Here is a 25,287-nt window from a genome sequence, read left to right on the forward strand (position 1 = left end):
CACACGTGGTATAATATTCACTCACCCGTGGTATAATATTCACTCACACGTGGTATAATATTCACTCACACGTGGTATAATATTCACTCACAGGCGGTATAATATTCACTCACACGTGGTATAATATTCACTCACACGTGGTATAATATTCACTCACACGCGGTATAATATTCACTCACCCGTGGTATAATATTCACTCACAGGTGGTATAATATTCACTCACACGTGGTATAATATTCACTCACACGTGGTATAATATTCACTCACAGGTGGTATAATATTCACTCACACGTGGTATAATATTCACTCACACGCGGTATAATATTCACTCACACGTGGTATAATATTCACTCACAGGCGGTATAATATTCACTCACACGTGGTATAATATTCAGTCACACGCGGTATAATATTCACTCACACGTGGTATAATATTCACTCACACGTGGTATAATATTCACTCACAGGTGGTATAATATTCACTCACACGTGGTATAATATTCACTCACAGGTGGTATAATATTCACTCACACGTGGTATAATATTCACTCACACGCGGTATAATATTCACTCACACGTGGTATAATATTCACTCACAGGCGGTATAATATTCACTCACACGTGGTATAATATTCACTCACACGTGGTATAATATTCACTCACACGCGGTATAATATTCACTCACCCGTGGTATAATATTCACTCACAGGTGGTATAATATTCACTCACACGTGGTATAATATTCACTCACACGTGGTATAATATTCACTCACACGTGGTATAATATTCACTCACACTTGGTATAATATTCAGTCACACGCGGTATAATATTCACTCACACGTGGTATAATATTCACTCACACGTGGTATAATATTCACTCACAGGTGGTATAATATTCACTCACACGTGGTATAATATTCACTCACAGGTGGTATAATATTCACTCACACGTGGTATAATATTCACTCACAGGTGGTATAATATTCACTCACACGTGGTATAATATTCACTCACACGTGGTATAATATTCACTCACACGTGGTATAATATTCACTCACACGTGGTATAATATTCACTCACAGGTGGTATAATATTCACTCACACGTGGTATAATATTCACTCACACGTGGTATAATATTCACTCACACGTGGTATAATATTCACTCACACGTGGTATAATATTCACTCACACGTGGTATAATATTCACTCACAGGTGGTATAATATTCACTCACACGTAGTATAATATTCACTCACACGTGGTATAATATTCACTCACACGCGGTATAATATTCACTCACACGTGGTATAATATTCACTCACACACGGTATAATATTCACTCACACGTGGTATAATATTCAGTCACACGCGGTATAATATTCACTCACACGTGGTATAATATTCACTCACACGTGGTATAATATTCACTCACAGGTGGTATAATATTCACTCACACGTGGTATAATATTCACTCACAGGTGGTATAATATTCACTCACACGTGGTATAATATTCACTCACACGCGGTATAATATTCACTCACACGTGGTATAATATTCACTCACAGGCGGTATAATATTCACTCACATGTGGTATAATATTCACTCACACGCGGTATAATATTCACTCACACGTGGTATAATATTCACTCACACGTGGTATAATATTCACTCACACGTGGTATAATATTCACTCACAGGCGGTATAATATTCACTCACATGTGGTATAATATTCACTCACACGCGGTATAATATTCACTCACACGTGGTATAATATTCACTCACACGTGGTATAATATTCACTCACAGGCGGTATAATATTCACTCACAGGTGGTATAATATTCACTCACACGTGGTATAATATTCACTCACAGGTGGTATAATATTCACTCACACGTGGTATAATATTCACTCACAGGTGGTATAATATTCACTCACAGGTGGTATAATATTCACTCACACGTGGTATAATATTCACTCACACGTGGTATAATATTCACTCACAGGTGGTATAATATTCCCTCACAGGTGGTATAATATTCACTCACACGTGGTATAATATTCACTCACACGTGGTATAATATTCACTCACACGTGGTATAATATTCACTCACACGTGGTATAATATTCACTCACACGTGGTATAATATTCACTCACACGTGGTATAATACTCACTCACAGGCGGTATAATATTCACTCACACGTGGTATAATATTCACTCACACGTGGTATAATATTCACTCACAGGTGGTATAATATTCACTCACACGTGGTATAATATTCACTCACACGTGGTATAATATTCACTCACACGTGGTATAATATTCACTCACAGGTGGTATAATATTCACTCACACGTGGTATAATATTCACTCACACGTGGTATAATATTCACTCACAGGCGGTATAATATTCACTCACAGGTGGTATAATATTCACTCACACGTGGTATAATATTCACTCACACGTGGTATAATATTCACTCACACGTGGCATAATATTCACTCACACGTGGTATAATATTCACTCACAGGTGGTATAATATTCACTCACACGTGGTATAATATTCACTCACACGTGGTATAATATTCACTCACACGTGGTATAATATTCACTCACACGTGGTATAATATTCACTCACAGGTGGTATAATATTCACTCACACGTGGTATAATATTCACTCACACGTGGTATAATATTCACTCACACGTGGTATAATATTCACTCACACGTGGTATAATATTCACTCACACGTGGTATAATATTCACACACACGCGGTATAATATTCACTCACAGGTGGTATAATATTCACTCACACGTGGTATAATATTCACTCACAGGCGGTATAATATTCACTCACATGTGGTATAATATTCACTCACACGCGGTATAATATTCACTCACACGTGGTATAATATTCACTCACACGTGGTATAATATTCACTCACCCGTGGTATAATATTCACTCACACGTGGTATAATATTCACTCACACGTGGTATAATATTCACTCACACGTGGTATAATATTCACTCACACGTGGTATAATATTCACTCACACGCGGTATAATATTCACTCACACGTGGTATAATATTCACTCACACGTGGTATAATATTCACTCACACGTGGTATAATATTCACTCACACGGGGTATAATATTCACTCACACGTGGTATAATATTCACTCACAGGTGGTATAATATTCACTCACAGGCGGTATAATATTCACTCACAGGCGGTATAATATTCACTCACACGTGGTATAATATTCACTCACACGTGGTATAATATTCACTCACACGTGGTATAATATTCACTCACACGTGGTATAATATTCACTCACATGTGGTATAATATTCACTCACACGTGGTATAATATTCACTCACACGTGGTATAATATTCACTCACACGTGGTATAATATTCACTCACACGTGGTATAATATTCACTCACACGTGGTATAATATTCACTCACACGTGGTATAATATTCACTCACACGTGGTATAATATTCACTCACACGTGGTATAATATTCACTCACAGGTGGTATAATATTCACTCACAGGTGGTATAATATTCACTCACACTTGGTATAATATTCACTCACACGTGGTATAATATTCACTCACAGGTGGTATAATATTCACTCACACGTGGTATAATATTCACTCACACGTGGTATAATATTCACTCACACTTGGTATAATATTCACTCACACGTGGTATAATATTCACTCACAGGTGGTATAATATTCACTCACACTTGGTATAATATTCACTCACACGTGGTATAATATTCACTCACAGGTGGTATAATATTCACTCACACTTGGTATAATATTCACTCACACTTGGTATAATATTCACTCACACTTGGTATAATATTCACTCACACGTGGTATAATATTCACTCACACGTGGTATAATATTCACTCACACGTGGTATAATATTCACTCACACGTGGTATAATATTCACTCACACGTGGTATAATATTCACTCACACGTGGTATAATATTCACTCACATGTGGTATAATATACACTCACACGTGGTATAATATTCACTCACACGCGGTATAATATTCACTCACATGTGGTATAATATTCACTCACATGTGGTATAATATTCACTCACATGTGGTATAATATTCACTCACATGTGGTATAATATTCACTCACATGTGGTATAATATTCACTCACACGTGGTATAATATTCATTCACACGTGGTATAATATTCACTCACATGTGGTATAATATTCACTCACACGCGGTATAATATTCACTCACATGTGGTATAATATTCACTCACACGTGGTATAATATTGACTCACACGTGGTATAATATTCACTCACACGCGGTATAATATTCACTCACAGGTGGTATAATATTCACTCACATGTGGTATAATATTCACTCACTGGTGGTATAATATTCACTCACACGTGGTATAATATTCACTCACAGGTGGTATAATATTCACTCACATGTGGTATAATATTCACTCACACGTGGTATAATATTCACTCACACGTGGTATAATATTCACTCCCACGCGGTATAATATTCACTCACAGGTGGTATAATATTCACTCACACGCGGTATAATATTCACTCACAGGTGGTATAATATTCACTCACACGTGGTATAATATTCACTCACACGTGGTATAATATTCACTCACACGCGGTATAATATTCACTCACGCGGTATAATATTCACTCACATGTGGTATAATATTCACTCACACGCGGTATAATATTCACTCACAGGTGGTATAATATTCACTCACAGGTGGTATAATATTCACTCACACGCGGTATAATATTCACTCACAGGTGGTATAATATTCACTCACACGTGGTATAATATTCACTCACACGTGTATAATATTCACTCACACGCGGTATAATATTCACTCACACGCGGTATAATATTCACTCACATGTGGTATAATATTCACTCACAGGTGGTATAATATTCACTCACATGTGGTATAATATTCACTCACTGTGGTATAATATTCACTCACACGTGGTATAATATTCACTCACAGGTGGTATAATATTCACTCACATGTGGTATAATATTCACTCACACGTGGTATAATATTCACTCACACGTGGTATAATATTCACTCACACGCGGTATAATATTCACTCACAGGTGGTATAATATTCACTCACACGTGGTATAATATTCACTCACACGTGGTATAATATTCACTCACACGTGGTATAATATTCACTCACACGTGGTATAATATTCACTCACAGGTGGTATAATATTCACTCACATGTGGTATAATATTCACTCACACGTGGTATAATATTCACTCACACGTGGTATAATATTCACTCACACACGGTATAATATTCACTCACACGTGGTATAATATTCACTCACACGTGGTATAATATTCACTCACATTGTGGTATAATATTCACTCACACGTGGTATAATATTCACTCACACGTGGTATAATATTCACTCACACACGGTATAATATTCACTCACACGTGGTATAATATTCACTCACACGTGGTATAATATTCACTCACAGGTGGTATAATATTCACTCACATGTGGTATAATATTCACTCACATGTGGTATAATATTCACTCACATGTGGTATAATATTCACTCACACGTGGTATAATATTCACTCACACGTGGTATAATATTCACTCACATGTGGTATAATATTCACTCACATGTGGTATAATATTCACTCACACGTGGTATAATATTCACTCACAGGTGGTATAATATTCACTCACACGTGGTATAATATTCACTCACACGTGGTATAATATTCACTCACATGTGGTATAATATTCACTCACACGTGGTATAATATTCACTCACACGCGGTATAATATTCACTCACACGTGGTATAATATTCACTCACACGTGGTGTAATATTCACTCACAGGTGGTATAATATTCACTCACACGCGGTATAATATTCACTCACACGTGGTATAATATTCACTCACACGTGGTATAATATTCACTCACACGCGGTATAATATTCACTCACAGGTGGTATAATATTCACTCACACGTGGTATAATATTCACCCACACGTGGTATAATATTCACTCACACGCGGTATAATATTCACTCACAGGTGGTATAATATTCACTCACACGTGGTATAATATTCACTCACAGGTGGTATAATATTCACTCACACCTGGTATAATATTCACTCACACGTGGTATAATATTCACTCACAGGTGGTATAATATTCACTCACACGCGGTATAATATTCACTCACACGTGGTATAATATTCACTCACACGTGGTATAATATTCACTCACAGGTGGTATAATATTCACTCTCACGCGGTATAATATTCACTCACAGGTGGTATAATATTCACTCACACGCGGTATAATATTCACTCACACGTGGTATGATATTCACTCACACGTGGTATAATATTCACTCTCACGTGGTATAATATTCACTCACACGTGGTATAATATTCACTCACACGTGGTATAATATTCACTCACACGCGGTATAATATTCACTCACACGTGGTATAATATTCACTCACAGGTGGTATAATATTCACTCACACGCGGTATAATATTCACTCACACGTGGTATAATATTCACTCACACGTGGTATAATATTCACTCACACGTGGTATAATATTCACTCTCACGCGGTATAATATTCACTCACAGGTGGTATAATATTCACTCACACGCGGTATAATATTCACTCACACGTGGTATAATATTCACTCACACGTGGTATAATATTCACTCACACGCGGTATAATATTCACTCACACGTGGTATAATATTCACTCTCACGCGGTATAATATTCACTCACACGGTATAATATTCACTCACAGGTGGTATAATATTCACTCACACGTGGTATAATATTCACTCACACGTGGTATAATATTCACCCACACGTGGTATAATATTCACTCACACGTGGTATAATATTCACTCACACGTGGTATAATATTCACTCACACGTGGTATAATATTCACTCACACGTGGTATAATATTCACTCACAGGTGGTATAATATTCACTCTCACGCGGTATAATATTCACTCACACGTGGTATAATATTCACTCACACGCGGTATAATATTCACTCACACGTGGTATAATATTCACTCACACGTGGTATAATATTCACTCACACGTGGTATAATATTCACTCACACGTGGTACAATATTCACTCACACGCGGTATAATATTCACTCACACGTGGTATAATATTCACTCACACGTGGTATAATATTCACTCACACGTGGTACAATATTCACTCACACGCGGTATAATATTCACTCACACGTGGTATAATATTCACTCACACGTGGTATAATATTCACTCACACGTGGTATAATATTCACTCACACGTGGTATAATATTCACTCACACGTGGTATAATATTCACTCACACGCGGTATAATATTCACTCACACGCGGTATAATATTCACTCACACTTGGTATAATATTCACTCTCACGTGGTATAATATTCACTCACAGGTGGTATAATATTCACTCACACGTGGTACAATATTCACTCACACGTGGTATAATATTCACTCACACGTGGTATAATATTCACTCACACGCGGTATAATATTCACTCACAGGTGGTATAATATTCACTCACACCTGGTTTAATATTCATTCACACGTGGTATAATATTCACTCACACCTGGTATAATATTCACTCACACGTGGTATAATATTCACTCACACGTGGTATAATATTCACTCACACCTGGTATAATATTCATTCACAGGTGGTATAATATTCACTCACAGGTGGTATAATATTCACTCACAGGTGGTATAATATTCACTCACGTGGTATAATATTCACTCACAGGTGGTATAATATTCACTCACACGTGGTATAATATTCACTCACACGTGGTATAATATTCACTCACACGCGGTATAATATTCACTCACAGGTGGTATAATATTCACTCACAGGTGGTATAATATTCACTCACACGTGGTATAATATTCACTCACACGCGGTATAATATTCACTCACAGGTGGTATAATATTCACTCACAGGTGGTATAATATTCACTCACAGGTGGTATAATATTCACTCACACGTGGTATAATATTCACTCACACGCGGTATAATATTCACTCACAGGTGGTATAATATTCACTCACACGTGGTATAATATTCACTCACACGCGGTATAATATTCACTCACAGGTGGTATAATATTCACTCACAGGTGGTATAATATTCACTCACACGTGGTATAATATTCACTCACACGTGGTATAATATTCACTCACACGTGGTATAATATTCACTCACAGGTGGTATAATATTCACTCACACCTGGTATAATATTCACTCACACGTGGTATAATATTCACTCACGTGGTATAATATTCACTCACAGGTGGTATAATATTCACTCACACGTGGTATAATATTCACTCACACTTGGTATAATATTCACTCACACGTGGTATAATATTCACTCACACGTGGTATAATATTCACTCACACGTGGTATAATATTCACTCACACGTGGTATAATATTCACTCACGTGGTATAATATTCACTCACACGCGGTATAATATTCACTCACACGTGGTATAATATTCACTCACACGTGGTATAATATTCACTCACACGCGGTATAATATTCACTCACACGTGGTATAATATTCAATCACACGTGGTATAATATTCACTCACACGTGGTATAATATTCACTCACACGTGGTATAATATTCACTCACACGTGGTATAATATTCACTCACACGTGGTATAATATTCACTCACACGCGGTATAATATTCACTCACGTGGTATAATATTCACTCACAGGTGCTATAATATTCACTCTCACGCGTTATAATATTCACTCACAGGTGGTATAATATTCACTCACACGTGGTATAATATTCACTCACAGGTGGTATAATATTCACTCACACGGGGTATAATATTCACTCACACGTGGTATAATATTCACTCACACGCGGTATAATATTCACTCACACGTGGTATAATATTCACTCACACGTGGTATAATATTCACTCACACGGGGTATAATATTCACTCACACGTGGTATAATATTCACTCACACGCGGTATAATATTCACTCACACGTGGTATAATATTCACTCACAGGTGGTATAATATTCACTCACACGCGGTATAATATTCACTCACACGTGGTATAATATTCACTCACACGTGGTATAATATTCACTCACACGTGGTATAATATTCACTCACACGTGGTATAATATTCACTCACACGTGGTATAATATTCACTCACAGGTGGTATAATATTCACTCACAGGTGGTATAATATTCACTCACACGTGGTATAATATTCACTCACACGTGGTATAATATTCACTCACACGTGGTATAATATTCACTCACACGTGGTATAATATTCACTCACACGTGGTATAATATTCACTCACACGTGGTATAATATTCACTCACACGTGGTATAATATTCACTCACAGGTGGTATAATATTCACTCACAGGTGGTATAATATTCACTCACACGTGGTATAATATTCACTCACACGTGGTATAATATTCACTCACAGGTGGTATAATATTCACTCACACGTGGTATAATATTCACTCACATGTGGTATAATATTCACTCACACGCGGTATAATATTCACTCACACGTGGTATAATATTCACTCACAGGTGGTATAATATTCACTCACACGCGGTATAATATTCACTCACACGTGGTATAATATTCACTCACACGTGGTATAATATTCACTCACACGTGGTATAATATTCACTCACAGGTGGTATAATATTCACTCACAGGTGGTATAATATTCACTCACACGTGGTATAATATTCACTCACACGTGGTATAATATTCACTCTCACGCGGTATAATATTCACTCACACGTGGTATAATATTCACTCACACGTGGTATAATATTCACTCTCACGCGGTATAATATTCACTCACACGTGTATAATATTCACTCACACGTGGTATAATATTCACTCACACCTGGTATAATATTCACTCACACCTGGTATAATATTCACTCACACGTGGTATAATATTCACTCACACGTGGTATAATATTCACTCAAACGGGGTATAATATTCACTCACACGTGTTATAATATTCACTCACACGCGGTATAATATTCACTCACACGTGGTATAATATTCACTCACACGTGGTATAATATTCACTCACACGGGGTATAATATTCACTCACACGTGGTATAATATTCACTCACACGTGGTATAATATTCACTCACACGTGGTATAATATTCACTCACACGGGGTATAATATTCACTCACACGTGGTATAATATTCACTCACACGCGGTATAATATTCACTCACACGGGGTATAATATTCACTCACACGTGGTATAATATTCACTCACACGCGGTATAATATTCACTCACACGTGGTATAATATTCACTCACACGTGGTATAATATTCACTCACACGTGGTATAATATTCACTCACGTGGTATAATATTCACTCACAGGTGGTATAATATTCACTCACATGTGGTATAATATTCACTCACGTGGTATAATATTCACTCACACGTGGTATAATATTCACTCACACGTGGTATAATATTCACTCACACGTGGTATAATATTCACTCACACGCGGTATAATATTCACTCACAGGTGGTATAATATTCACTCACACGTGGTATAATATTCACTCACAGGTGGTATAATATTCACTCAAACGGGGTATAATATTCACTCACACGTGGTATAATATTCACTCACACGCGGTATAATATTCACTCACACGTGGTATAATATTCACTCACACGTGGTATAATATTCACTCACACGGGGTATAATATTCACACACACGTGGTATAATATTCACTCACACGTGGTATAATATTCACTCACACGTGGTATAATATTCACTCACACGTGGTATAATATTCACTCACACGCGGTATAATATTCACTCACAGGTGGTATAATATTCACTCACACGTGGTATAATATTCACTCACACGTGGTATAATATTCACTCACACGGGGTATAATATTCACTCAGACGTGGTATAATATTCACTCACACGCGGTATAATATTCACTCACACGGGGTATAATATTCACTCACACGTGGTATAATATTCACTCACACGCGGTATAATATTCACTCACACGTGGTATAATATTCACTCACACGTGGTATAATATTCACTCACAGGTGGTATAATATTCACTCACACGTGGTATAATATTCACTCACACGTGGTATAATATTCACTCACAGGTGGTATAATATTCACTCACACGTGGTATAATATTCACTCACACGTGGTATAATATTCACTCACACGTGGTATAATATTCACTCACACGCGGTATAATATTCACTCACACGTGGTATAATATTCACTCACACGTGGTATAATATTCACTCACACGGGGTATAATATTCACTCACACGTGGTATAATATTCACTCACACGCGGTATAATATTCACTCACACGTGGTATAATATTCACACACACGTGGTATAATATTCACTCACACGCGGTATAATATTCACTCACACGTGGTATAATATTCACTCACACGTGGTATAATATTCACTCACACGGGGTATAATATTCACTCACACGTGGTATAATATTCACTCACACGCGGTATAATATTCACTCACACGTGGTATAATATTCACTCACACGCGGTATAATATTCACTCACACGTGGTATAATATTCACTCACACGCGGTATAATATTCACTCACAGGTGGTATAATATTCACTCACACGCGGTATAATATTCACTCACAGGTGGTATAATATTCACTCACACGTGGTATAATATTCACTCACACGTGGTATAATATTCACTCACACGTGGTATAATATTCACTCACACGTGGTATAATATTCACTCACACGTGGTATAATATTCACTCACACGTGGTATAATATTCACTCACACGTGGTATAATATTCACTCACGTGGTATAATATTCACTCACACGTGGTATAATATTCACTCACGTGGTATAATATTCACTCACAGGTGGTATAATATTCACTCACAGGTGGTATAATGTTCACTCACACACGGTATAATATTCACTCACACGTGGTATAATATTCACTCTCACGCGGTATAATATTCACTCACACGTGGTATAATATTCACTCACACGCGGTATAATATTCACTCACACGCGGTATAATATTCACTCACACGTGGTATAATATTCACTCACACGTGGTATAATATTCACTCACACCTGGTATAATATTCACTCACACGTGGTATAATATTCACTCACAGGTGGTATAATATTCACTCACACGTGGTATAATATTCACTCACACGCGGTATAATATTCACTCACAGGTTGTATAATATTCACTCACAGGTGGTATAATATTCACTCACAGGTGGTATAATATTCACTCACACGTGGTATAATATTCACTAACACATGGTATAATATTCACTCACACGCGGTATAATATTCACTCACACGTGGTATAATATTCACTCACACGTGGTATAATATTCACTCACACGTGGTATAATATTCACTCACAGGTGGTATAATATTCACTCACACAAGGTATAATATTCACTCACAGGTGGTATAATATTCACTCACACGTGGTATAATATTCACTCACACGTGGTATAATATTCACTCACACGTGGTATAATATTCACTCACAGGTGGTATAATATTCACTCACACGTGGTATAATATTCACTCACACGTGGTATAATATTCACTCACAGGTGGTATAATATTCACTCACACACGGTATAATATTCACTCACACGTGGTATAATATTCACTCACCCGTGGTATAATATTCACTCACACGTGGTATAATATTCACTCACACGCGGTATAATATTCACTCACACGTGGTATAATATTCACTCACACGTGGTACAATATTCACTCACAGGTGGTATAATATTCACTCACACGCGGTATAATATTCACTCACACGTGGTATAATATTCACTCTCACGCGGTATAATATTCACTCACACGCGGTATAATATTCACTCACACGTGGTATAATATTCACTCTCACGCGGTATAATATTCACTCACACGCGGTATAATATTCACTCACACGCGGTATAATATTCACTCACAGGTGGTATAATATTCCCTCACAGGTGGTATAATATTCACTCACAGGTGGTATAATATTCACTCACACGTGGTATAATATTCACTCACACGTGGTATAATATTCACTCACACGCGGTATAATATTCACTCACACGTGGTATAATATTCACTCACACGTGGTATAATATTCACTCACGCGTGGTATAATGTTCACTCACACGTGGTATAATATTCACTCACACGTGGTATAATATTCACTCACACGTGGTATAATATTCACTCACACGTGGTATAATATTCACTAACAGGTGGTATAATATTCATTCACACGTGGTATAATATTCACTCACACGTGGTATAATATTCACTCACACGTGGTATAATATTCACTCACACGCGGTATAATATTCACTCACACCTGCTATAATATTCACTCACACGTGGTATAATATTCACTCGCGGTATAATATTCACTCACACGTGGTATAATATTCACTCACACGTGGTATAATATTCACTCACACGTGGTATAATATTCACTCACACCTGCTATAATATTCACTCACACGTGGTATAATATTCACTCACACGCGGTATAATATTCACTCACACCTGCTATAATATTCACTCACAGGTGGTATAATATTCACTCACACCTGCTATAATATTCACTCACACGTGGTATAATATTCACTCACTCGTGGTATAATATTCACTCACACGTGGTATAATATTCACTCACACGTGGTATAATATTCACTCACGCCTTACATCAGTTGTGGGCAAAATGCTGGAGTCCATCATTAAGGATGAAATAGCGGAGCACTTAGCAAATGGGGACAGGATAGGACAGAGTCAACATGGATTTACAAAGGGTAAATCGTGCTTGACTAATCTATTGGAATTTTTTGAGGGAGTAACTGGTAGAATAGATGGGGGAGAGCCAGTAGATGTGGTGTACCTGGACTTCCAAAAGGCCTTCGATAAGGTCCCACATAAAAGATTAGCATGGAAAATTGAGGCTCATGGGATAAAGGGGAAAGTTTTGGCGTGGATAGGGAACTGGCTGTCAGATAGAAAACAGAGAGTTGGAATAAACGGCTCATTTTCTGAATGGCAGGCAGTAACAAGTGGGGTACCACAGGGATCTGTCCTGGGCCCCCAGCTGTTCACAATTTACATTAATGACCTGGATCAGGGAGTCGGATGCAGCATTTCCAAATTTGCAGACGACACTAAACTAGGAGGGGGGGTGGGCTCAGAGGAAGAGACCAGGAAGCTCCAGAGCGATTTGGACAGACTGGGCGATTGGGCGGATAAATGGCAGATGCACTATAATGTGGACAAGTGCGAAGTTATCCACCTTGGGTGCAGGAACGGGAGGGCAAATTATTATTTAAATGGCAATAGATTGGGAGAGGGGGAAGTACAGAGAGACCTGGGTGTTCTTGTACACCAGTCACTGAAGGCGAGCATGCAGGTGCAACAGGCGGTCAAGAAGGCAAACGGTATGCTGGCCTTCATAGCAAAAGGGTTAGAATACAGGAACAGGGATACCTTGCTGCAGCTGTACAGGGCACTGGTGAGACCACACCTCGAGTACTGTGTACAGTTTTGGTCACCTCATCTGAGGAAGGATGTTCTTGCCATGGAGGGGGTGCAGCGGCGATTCACCAGGCTGATACCAGGAATGGCGGGAATGACCTATGAGGAGAGACTATGTAGTTTAGGGATGTACACACTGGAGTTTAGAAGATTGAGAGGGGACCTCATAGAAGTGTATAAAATTCTGACAGGTCTAGACAGACTGGATGCAGAAGGAATGTTTCCCTTGGCGGGTGAGAACAGAACTAGAGGACATAATTTAAGGATAAGGGCTAAACCATTTAGGACAGAGATGAGGGGGAATTTCTTCACTCAGAGAGTGGTGAACCTGTGGAACTCATTGCCACAGAGGGCAGTGTACGCCAGCTCATTAAATATATTTAAGAGGGAATTAGATATATTTCTACGGGCAAAAGGGGTTAAGGGTTACGGAGAGAAGGCGGGGACGGGATACTGAATTAAAGGATCAGCCATGATCTCATCGAATGGCGGAGCAGGCACGAAGGGCCGAATGGCCTACTCCTGCTCCTATCTTCTATGTATCTATGTATCTATGTATAATATTCACTCACACGGGGTATAATATTCACTCAGACGTGGTATAATATTCACTCACAGGTGGTATAATATTCACTCACACGCGGTATAATATTCACTCACACGTGGTATAATATTCACTCACACGTGGTATAATATTCACTCACAGGTGGTATAATATTCACTCACGCGGTATAATAGTCGCTCACACGTGGTATAATATTCACTCACACGCGGTATAATATTCACTCACACGTGGTATAATATTCACTCACGCGGTATAATATTCACTCACACGTGGTATAATATTCACTCACACGTGGTATAATATTCACTCACACGTGGTATAATATTCACTCACGCGGTATAATATTCACTCACACGTGGTATAATATTCACTCACACGTGGTATAATATTCACTCACACGTGGTATAATATTCACTCACACGTGGTATAATATTCACTCACACGTGGTATAATATTCACTCACACGTGGTATAATATTCACTCACACGTGGTATAATATTCACTCACACGTGGTATAATATTCACTCACAGGTGGTATAATATTCACTCACACGTGGTATAATATTCACTCACACGTGGTATAATATTCACTCACAGGTGGTATAATATTCACTCACACGTGGTATAATATTCACTCACACGTGGTATAATATTCACTCACACGCGGTATAATATTCACTCACACGCGGTATAATATTCACTCACACGTGGTATAATATTCACTCACGCGGTATAATATTCACTCACACGTGGTATAATATTCACTCACACGTGGTATAATATTCACTCACACGTGGTATAATATTCACTCACACGTGGTATAATATTCACTCACACGTGGTATAATATTCACTCACAGGTGGTATAATATTCACTCACACGTGGTATAATATTCACTCACACGTGGTATAATATTCACTCACACGTGGTATAATATTCGCTCACACATGGTATAATATTCACTCACAGGTGGTATAATATTCACTCACACGCGGTATAATATTCACTCACACGCGGTATAATATTCACTCACACGCGGTATAATATTCACTCACACGTGGTATAATATTCACTCACAGGTGGTATAATATTCACTCACACGCGGTATAATATTCACTCACACGTGGTATAATATTCACTCACGCGGTATAATATTCACTCACACGTGGTATAATATTCACTCACACGTGGTATAATATTCACTCACACATGGTATGAATATTCACTCACACGTGGTATAATATTCACCCACACGTGGTATAATATTCACTCACACGTGGTATAATATTCACTCACACGTGGTATAATATTCACTCACACGTGGTATAATATTCACTCACAGGTGGTATAATATTCACTCACACGTGGTATAATATTCACTCACACGTGGTATAATATTCACTCACACGTGGTATAATATTCACTCACACGTGGTATAATATTCACTCACAGGTGGTATAATATTCACTCACAGGTGGTATAATATTCACTCACACGAGGTATAATATTCACCCACACGTGGTATAATATTCACTCACACGTGGTATAATATTCACTCTCACGCGGTATAATATTCACTCACACGTGGTATAATATTCACTCACACGTGGTATAATATTCACTCACACATGGTATAATATTCACTCACACGTGGTATAATATTCACTCACACGTGGTATAATATTCACTCACACGTGGTATAATATTCACTCACACGCGGTATAATATTCACTCACACCTGCTATAATATTCACTCACACGTGGTATAATATTCACTCGCTCGTGGTATAATATTCACTCACGCGGTATAATATTCACTCACACGTGGTATAATATTCACTCACACGTGGTATAATATTCACTCACACGTGGTATAATATTCACTCACACGTGGTATAATATTCACTCACACGTGGTATAATATTCACTCACACGCGGTATAATATTCACTCACACGCGGTATAATATTCACTCACACGTGGTATAATATTCACTCACAGGTGGTATAATATTCACTCACACGCGGTATAATATTCACTCACACGTGGTATAATATTCACTCACAGGTGGTATAATATTCACTCACACGCGGTATAATATTCACTCACAGGTGGTATAATATTCCCTCACAGGTGGTATAATATTCACTCACAGGTGGTATAATATTCACTCACACGTGGTATAATATTCACTCACACGTGGTATAATATTCACTCACACGCGGTATAATATTCACTCACACGTGGTATAATATTCACTCACACGTGGTATAATATTCACTCACGCGTGGTATAATATTCACTCACACGTGGTATAATATTCACTCACACGTGGTATAATATTCACTCACACGTGGTATAATATTCACTCACATGCGGTATAATATTCACTCACACGTGGTATAATATTCACTCACAGGTGGTATAATATTCACTCACACGTGGTATAATATTCACTCACAGGTGGTATAATATTCACTCACACGTGGTATAATATTCACTCACACGTGGTATAATATTCACTCACTCGCGGTATAATATTCACTAACAGGTGGTATAATATTCATTCACACGTGGTATAATATTCACTCACACGTGGTATAATATTCACTCACACGTGGTATAATATTCACTCACACGTGGTATAATATTCACTCACACGTGGTATAATAGTCGCTCACACGTGGTATAATATTCACTCACACGCGGTATAATATTCACTCACACGTGGTATAATATTCACTCACGCGGTATAATATTCACTCACACGTGGTATAATATTCACTCACACGTGGTATAATATTCACTCACACGTGGTATAATATTCACTCACGCGGTATAATATTCACTCACACGTGGTATAATATTCACTCACACGTGGTATAATATTCACTCACACGTGGTATAATATTCACTCACACGTGGTATAATATTCACTCACACGTGGTATAATATTCACTCACACGTGGTATAATATTCACTCACACGTGGTATAATAGTCGCTCACACGTGGTATAATATTCACTCACACGCGGTATAATATTCACTCACACGCGGTATAATATTCACTCACACGTGGTATAATATTCACTCACGCGGTATAATATTCACTCACACGTGGTATAATATTCACTCACACGTGGTATAATATTCACTCACACGTGGTATAATATTCACTCACACGTGGTATAATATTCACTCACACGTGGTATAATATTCACTCACACGTGGTATAATATTCACTCACAGGTGGTATAATATTCACTCACACGCGGTATAATATTCACTCACACGTGGTATAATATTCACTCACACGCGGTATAATATTCACTCACAGGTGGTATAATATTCACTCACACGCGGTATAATATTCACTCACACGCGGTATAATATTCACTCACACGCGGTATAATATTCACTCACACGTGGTATAATATTCACTCACAGGTGGTATAATATTCACTCACACGCGGTATAATATTCACTCACACGTGGTATAATATTCACTCACAGGTGGTATAATATTCACTCACACGCGGTATAATATTCACTCACAGGTGGTATAATATTCCCTCACAGGTGGTATAATATTCACTCACAGGTGGTATAATATTCACTCACACGTGGTATAATATTCACTCACACGTGGTATAATATTCACTCACACGCGGTATAATATTCACTCACACGTGGTATAATATTCACTCACACGTGGTATAATATTCACTCACGCGTGGTATAATATTCACTCACACGTGGTATAATATTCACTCACACGTGGTATAATATTCAATCACACGTGGTATAATATTCACTCACATGCGGTATAATATTCACTCACACGTGGTATAATATTCACTCACAGGTGGTATAATATTCACTCACACGTGGTATAATATTCACTCACACGTGGTATAATATTCACTCACTCGCGGTATAATATTCACTAACAGGTGGTATAATATTCATTCACACGTGGTATAATATTCACTCACACGTGGTATAATATTCACTCACACGTGGTATAATATTCACTCACACGCGGTATAATATTCACTCACACCTGCTATAATATTCACTCACACGTGGTATAATATTCACTCACTCATGGTATAATATTCACTCACGCGGTATAATATTCACTCACACGTGGTATAATATTCACTCACACGTGGTATAATATTCACTCACACGTGGTATAATATTCACTCACACGTGGTATAATATTCACTCACACGTGGTATAATATTCACTCACACGTGGTATAATATTCACTCACACGGGGTATAATATTCACTCAGACGTGGTATAATATTCACTCACAGGTGGTATAATATTCACTCACACGCGGTATAATATTCACTCACACGTGGTATAACAGTCACTCACACGTGGTATAATATGCACTCACAGGTGGTATAATATTCACTCACGCGGTATAATAGTCGCTCACACGTGGTATAATATTCACTCTCACGCGGTATAATATTCACTCACACGTGGTATAATATTCACTCACGCGGTATAATATTCACTCACGTGGTATAATATTCACTCACACGTGGTATAATATTCACTCACACGTGGTATAATATTCACTCACGCGGTATAATATTCACTCACACGTGGTATAATATTCACTCACACGTGGTATAATATTCACTCACACGTGGTATAATATTCACTTACACGTGGTATAATATTCACTCACGCGGTATAATATTCACTCACACGTGGTATAATATTCACTCACACGTGGTATAATATTCACTCACACGTGGTATAATATTCACTCACACATGGTATAATATTCACTCACACGTGGTATAATATTCACTCACACGTGGTATAATATTCACTCACACGTGGTATAATATTCACTCACACGTGGTATAATATTCACTCACACGTGGTATAATATTCACTCACACGTGGTATAATATTCACTCACAGGTGGTATAATATTCACTCACACGTGGTATAATATTCACTCACACTTGGTATAATATTCACTCACACGCGGTATAATATTCACTCACACGCGGTATAATATTCACTCACACGTGGTATAATATTCACTCACGCGGTATAATATTCACTCACACGTGGTATAATATTCACTCACACGTGGTATAATATTCACTCACACGTGGTATAATATTCACTCACACGTGGTATAATAGTCGCTCACACGTGGTATAATATTCACTCACAGGTGGTATAATATTCACTCACACGCGGTATAATATTCACTCACACGTGGTATAATATTCACTCACAGGTGGTATAATATTCACTCACACGTGGTATAATATTCACTCACACGTGGTATAATATTCACTCACAGGTGGTATAATATTCACTCACACGTGGTATAATATTCACTCACACGTGGTATAATATTCACTCACACGCGGTATAATATTCACTCACACGCGGTATAATATTCACTCACACGTGGTATAATATTCACTCACGCGGTATAATATTCACTCACACGTGGTATAATATTCACTCACACGTGGTATAATATTCACTCACACGTGGTATAATATTCACTCACACGTGGTATAATATTCACTCACACGTGGTATAATATTCACTCACAGGTGGTATAATATTCACTCACACGTGGTATAATATTCACTCACTCGTGGTATAATATTCACTCACACGTGGTATAATATTCGCTCACACGTGGTATAATATTCACTCACAGGTGGTATAATATTCACTCACACGCGGTATAATATTCACTCACACGCGGTATAATATTCACTCACACGCGGTATAATATTCACTCACACGTGGTATAATATTCACTCACAGGTGGTATAATATTCACTCACACGCGGTATAATATTCACTCACACGTGGTATAATATTCACTCACGCGGTATAATATTCACTCACACGTGGTATAATATTCACTCACACGTGGTATAATATTCACTCACACATGGTATAATATTCACTCACACGTGGTATAATATTCACCCACACGTGGTATAATATTCACTCACACGTGGTATAATATTCACTCACACGTGGTATAATATTCACTCACACGTGGTATAATATTCACTCACAGGTGGTATAATATTCACTCACACGTGGTATAATATTCACTCACACGTGGTATAATATTCACTCACACGTGGTATAATATTCACTCACACGTGGTATAATATTCACTCACAGGTGGTATAATATTCACTCACAGGTGGTATAATATTCACTCACACGAGGTATAATATTCACCCACACGTGGTATAATATTCACTCACACGTGGTATAATATTCACTCTCACGCGGTATAATATTCACTCACACGTGGTATAATATTCACTCACACGTGGTATAATATTCACTCACACATGGTATAATATTCACTCACACGTGGTATAATATTCACTCACACGTGGTATAATATTCACCCACACGTGGTATAATATTCACTCACACGTGGTATAATATTCACTCACACGTGGTATAATATTCACCCACACGTGGTATAATATTCACTCACACGTGGTATAATATTCACTCACACGTGGTATAATATTCACTCACACGTGGTATAATATTCACTCACACGGTATAATATTCACTCACACGTGGTATAATATTCACTCACACGTGGTATAATATTCACTCACACGTGGTATAATATTCACTCACACGTGGTATAATATTCACTCACACGTGGTATAATATTCACTCACACGCGGTATAATATTCACTCACACCTGCTATAATATTCACTCACACGTGGTATAATATTCACTCACTCGTGGTATAATATTCACTCACACGTGGTATAATATTCACTCACACGTGGTATAATATTCACTCACACGTGGTATAATATTCACTCACACGCGGTATAATATTCACTCACACCTGCTATAATATTCACTCACACGTGGTATAATATTCACTCACACGTGGTATAATATTCACTCACACGTGGTATAATATTCACTCACCCGTGGTATAATATTCACTCACACGTGGTATAATATTCACTCACACGTGGTATAATATTCACTCACACGTGGTATAATATTCACTCACACGTGGTATAATATTCACTCACACGTGGTATAATATTCACTCACACGTGGTATAATATTCACTCACACGTGGTATAATATTCACTCACACGTGGTATAATAGTCGCTCACACGTGGTATAATATTCACTCACACGCGGTATAATATTCACTCACACGTGGTATAATATTCACTCACACGTGGTATAATATTCACTCACACGTGGTATAATATTCACTCACACGTGGTATAATATTCACTCACACGTGGTATAATAGTCGCTCACACGTGGTATAATATTCACTCACACGTGGTATAATATTCACTCACACGTGGTATAATATTCACTCACACGTGGTATAATATTCACTCACACGTGGTATAATATTCACTCACACGTGGTATAATAGTCGCTCACACGTGGTATAATATTCACTCACACGCGGTATAATATTCACTCACACGTGGTATAATATTCACTCACGCGGTATAATATTCACTCACACGTGGTATAATATTCACTCACACGTGGTATAATATTCACTCACACGTGGTATAATATTCACTCACGCGGTATAATATTCACTCACACGTGGTATAATATTCACTCACACGTGGTATAATATTCACTCACACGTGGTATAATATTCACTCACACGTGGTATAATATTCACTCACACGTGGTATAATATTCACTCACACGTGGTGTAATATTCACTCACACGTGGTATAATAGTCGCTCACAGGTGGTATAATATTCACTCACACGCGGTATAATATTCACTCACACGCGGTATAATATTCACTCACACGTGGTATAATATTCACTCACACGTGGTATAATAGTCGCTCACACGTGGTATAATATTCACTCACACGCGGTATAATATTCACTCACACGCGGTATAATATTCACTCACACGTGGTATAATATTCACTCACGCGGTATAATATTCACTCACACGTGGTATAATATTCACTCACACGTGGTATAATATTCACTCACACGTGGTATAATATTCACTCACACGTGGTATAATATTCACTCACACGTGGTATAATATTCACTCACACGTGGTATAATATTCACTCACAGGTGGTATAATATTCACTCACACGCGGTATAATATTCACTCACACGTGGTATAATATTCACTCACACGCGGTATAATATTCACTCACAGGTGGTATAATATTCACTCACACGCGGTATAATATTCACTCACACGCGGTATAATATTCACTCACACGCGGTATAATATTCACTCACACGTGGTATAATATTCACTCACAGGTGGTATAATATTCACTCACACGCGGTATAATATTCACTCACACGTGGTATAATATTCACTCACAGGTGGTATAATATTCACTCACACGCGGTATAAGATTCACTCACACGCGGTATAATATTCACTCACACGTGGTATAATATTCACTCACACGTGGTATAATATTCACTCACACGTGGTATAATATTCACTCACAGGTGGTATAATATTCACTCACAGGTGGTATAATATTCACTCACACGCGGTATAATATTCACTCACACGTGGTATAATATTCACTCACAGGTGGTATAATATTCACTCACACGTGGTATAATATTCACTCACACGTGGTATAATATTCACTCACAGGTGGTATAATATTCACTCACACGCGGTATAATATTCACTCACACGCGGTATAATATTCACTCACACGCGGTATAATATTCACTCACACGCGGTATAATATTCACTCACACGTGGTATAATATTCACTCACAGGTGGTATAATATTCACTCACACGCGGTATAATATTCACTCACACGTGGTATAATATTCACTCACGCGGTATAATATTCACTCACACGTGGTATAATATTCACTCACACGTGGTATAATATTCACTCACACGCGGTATAATATTCACTCACACGTGGTATAATATTCACTCACAGGTGGTATAATATTCACTCACACGTGGTATAATATTCACTCACACGCGGTATAATATTCACTCACACGTGGTATAATATTCACTCACACGCGGTATAATATTCACTCACACGCGGTATAATATTCACTCACACGTGGTATAATATTCACTCACACGTGGTATAATATTCACTCACGTGGTATAATATTCACTCACACGTGGTATAATATTCACTCACAGGTGGTATAATATTCACTCACACGTGGTATAATATTCACTCACAGGTTGTATAATATTCACTCACACGTGGTATAATATTCACTCACACGTGGTATAATATTCACTCGCAGGTGGTATAATATTCACTCACACGTGGTATAATATTCACTCACGTGGTATAATATTCACTCACACGTGGTATAATATTCACTCACACGTGGTATAATATTCACTCGCAGGTGGTATAATATTCACTCACGTGGTATAATAGTCACTCACAGGTGGTAGAATATTCACTCACACGTGGTATAATATTCACTCACAGGTGGTATAATATTCACTCACACGTGATATGATATTCACTCACACGTGGTATAATATTCCCTCACACGTGGTATAATATTCACTCACACGTGGTATAATATTCACTCACACGTGGTATAATATTCACTCACACGTGGTATAATATTCCCTCACACGTGGTATAATATTCACTCACACGCGGTATAATATTCACTCACACGTGGTATAATATTCAATCACACGTGGTATAATATTCACTCACACGTGGTATAATATTCACTGACACGTGGTATAATATTCACTCACACGTGGTATAATATTCACTCACACGCGGTATAATATTCACTCACACGTGGTATAATATTCAATCACACGTGGTATAATATTCACTCACACGTGGTATAATATTCACTCACACGTGGTATAAT

Source organism: Somniosus microcephalus, chromosome 3, assembly GCF_052327205.1.
Source record: "Somniosus microcephalus isolate GS21.2 chromosome 3, FLI_Smic_1.0, whole genome shotgun sequence".
In the NCBI taxonomy this organism is placed as follows: domain Eukaryota; kingdom Metazoa; phylum Chordata; class Chondrichthyes; order Squaliformes; family Somniosidae; genus Somniosus; species Somniosus microcephalus.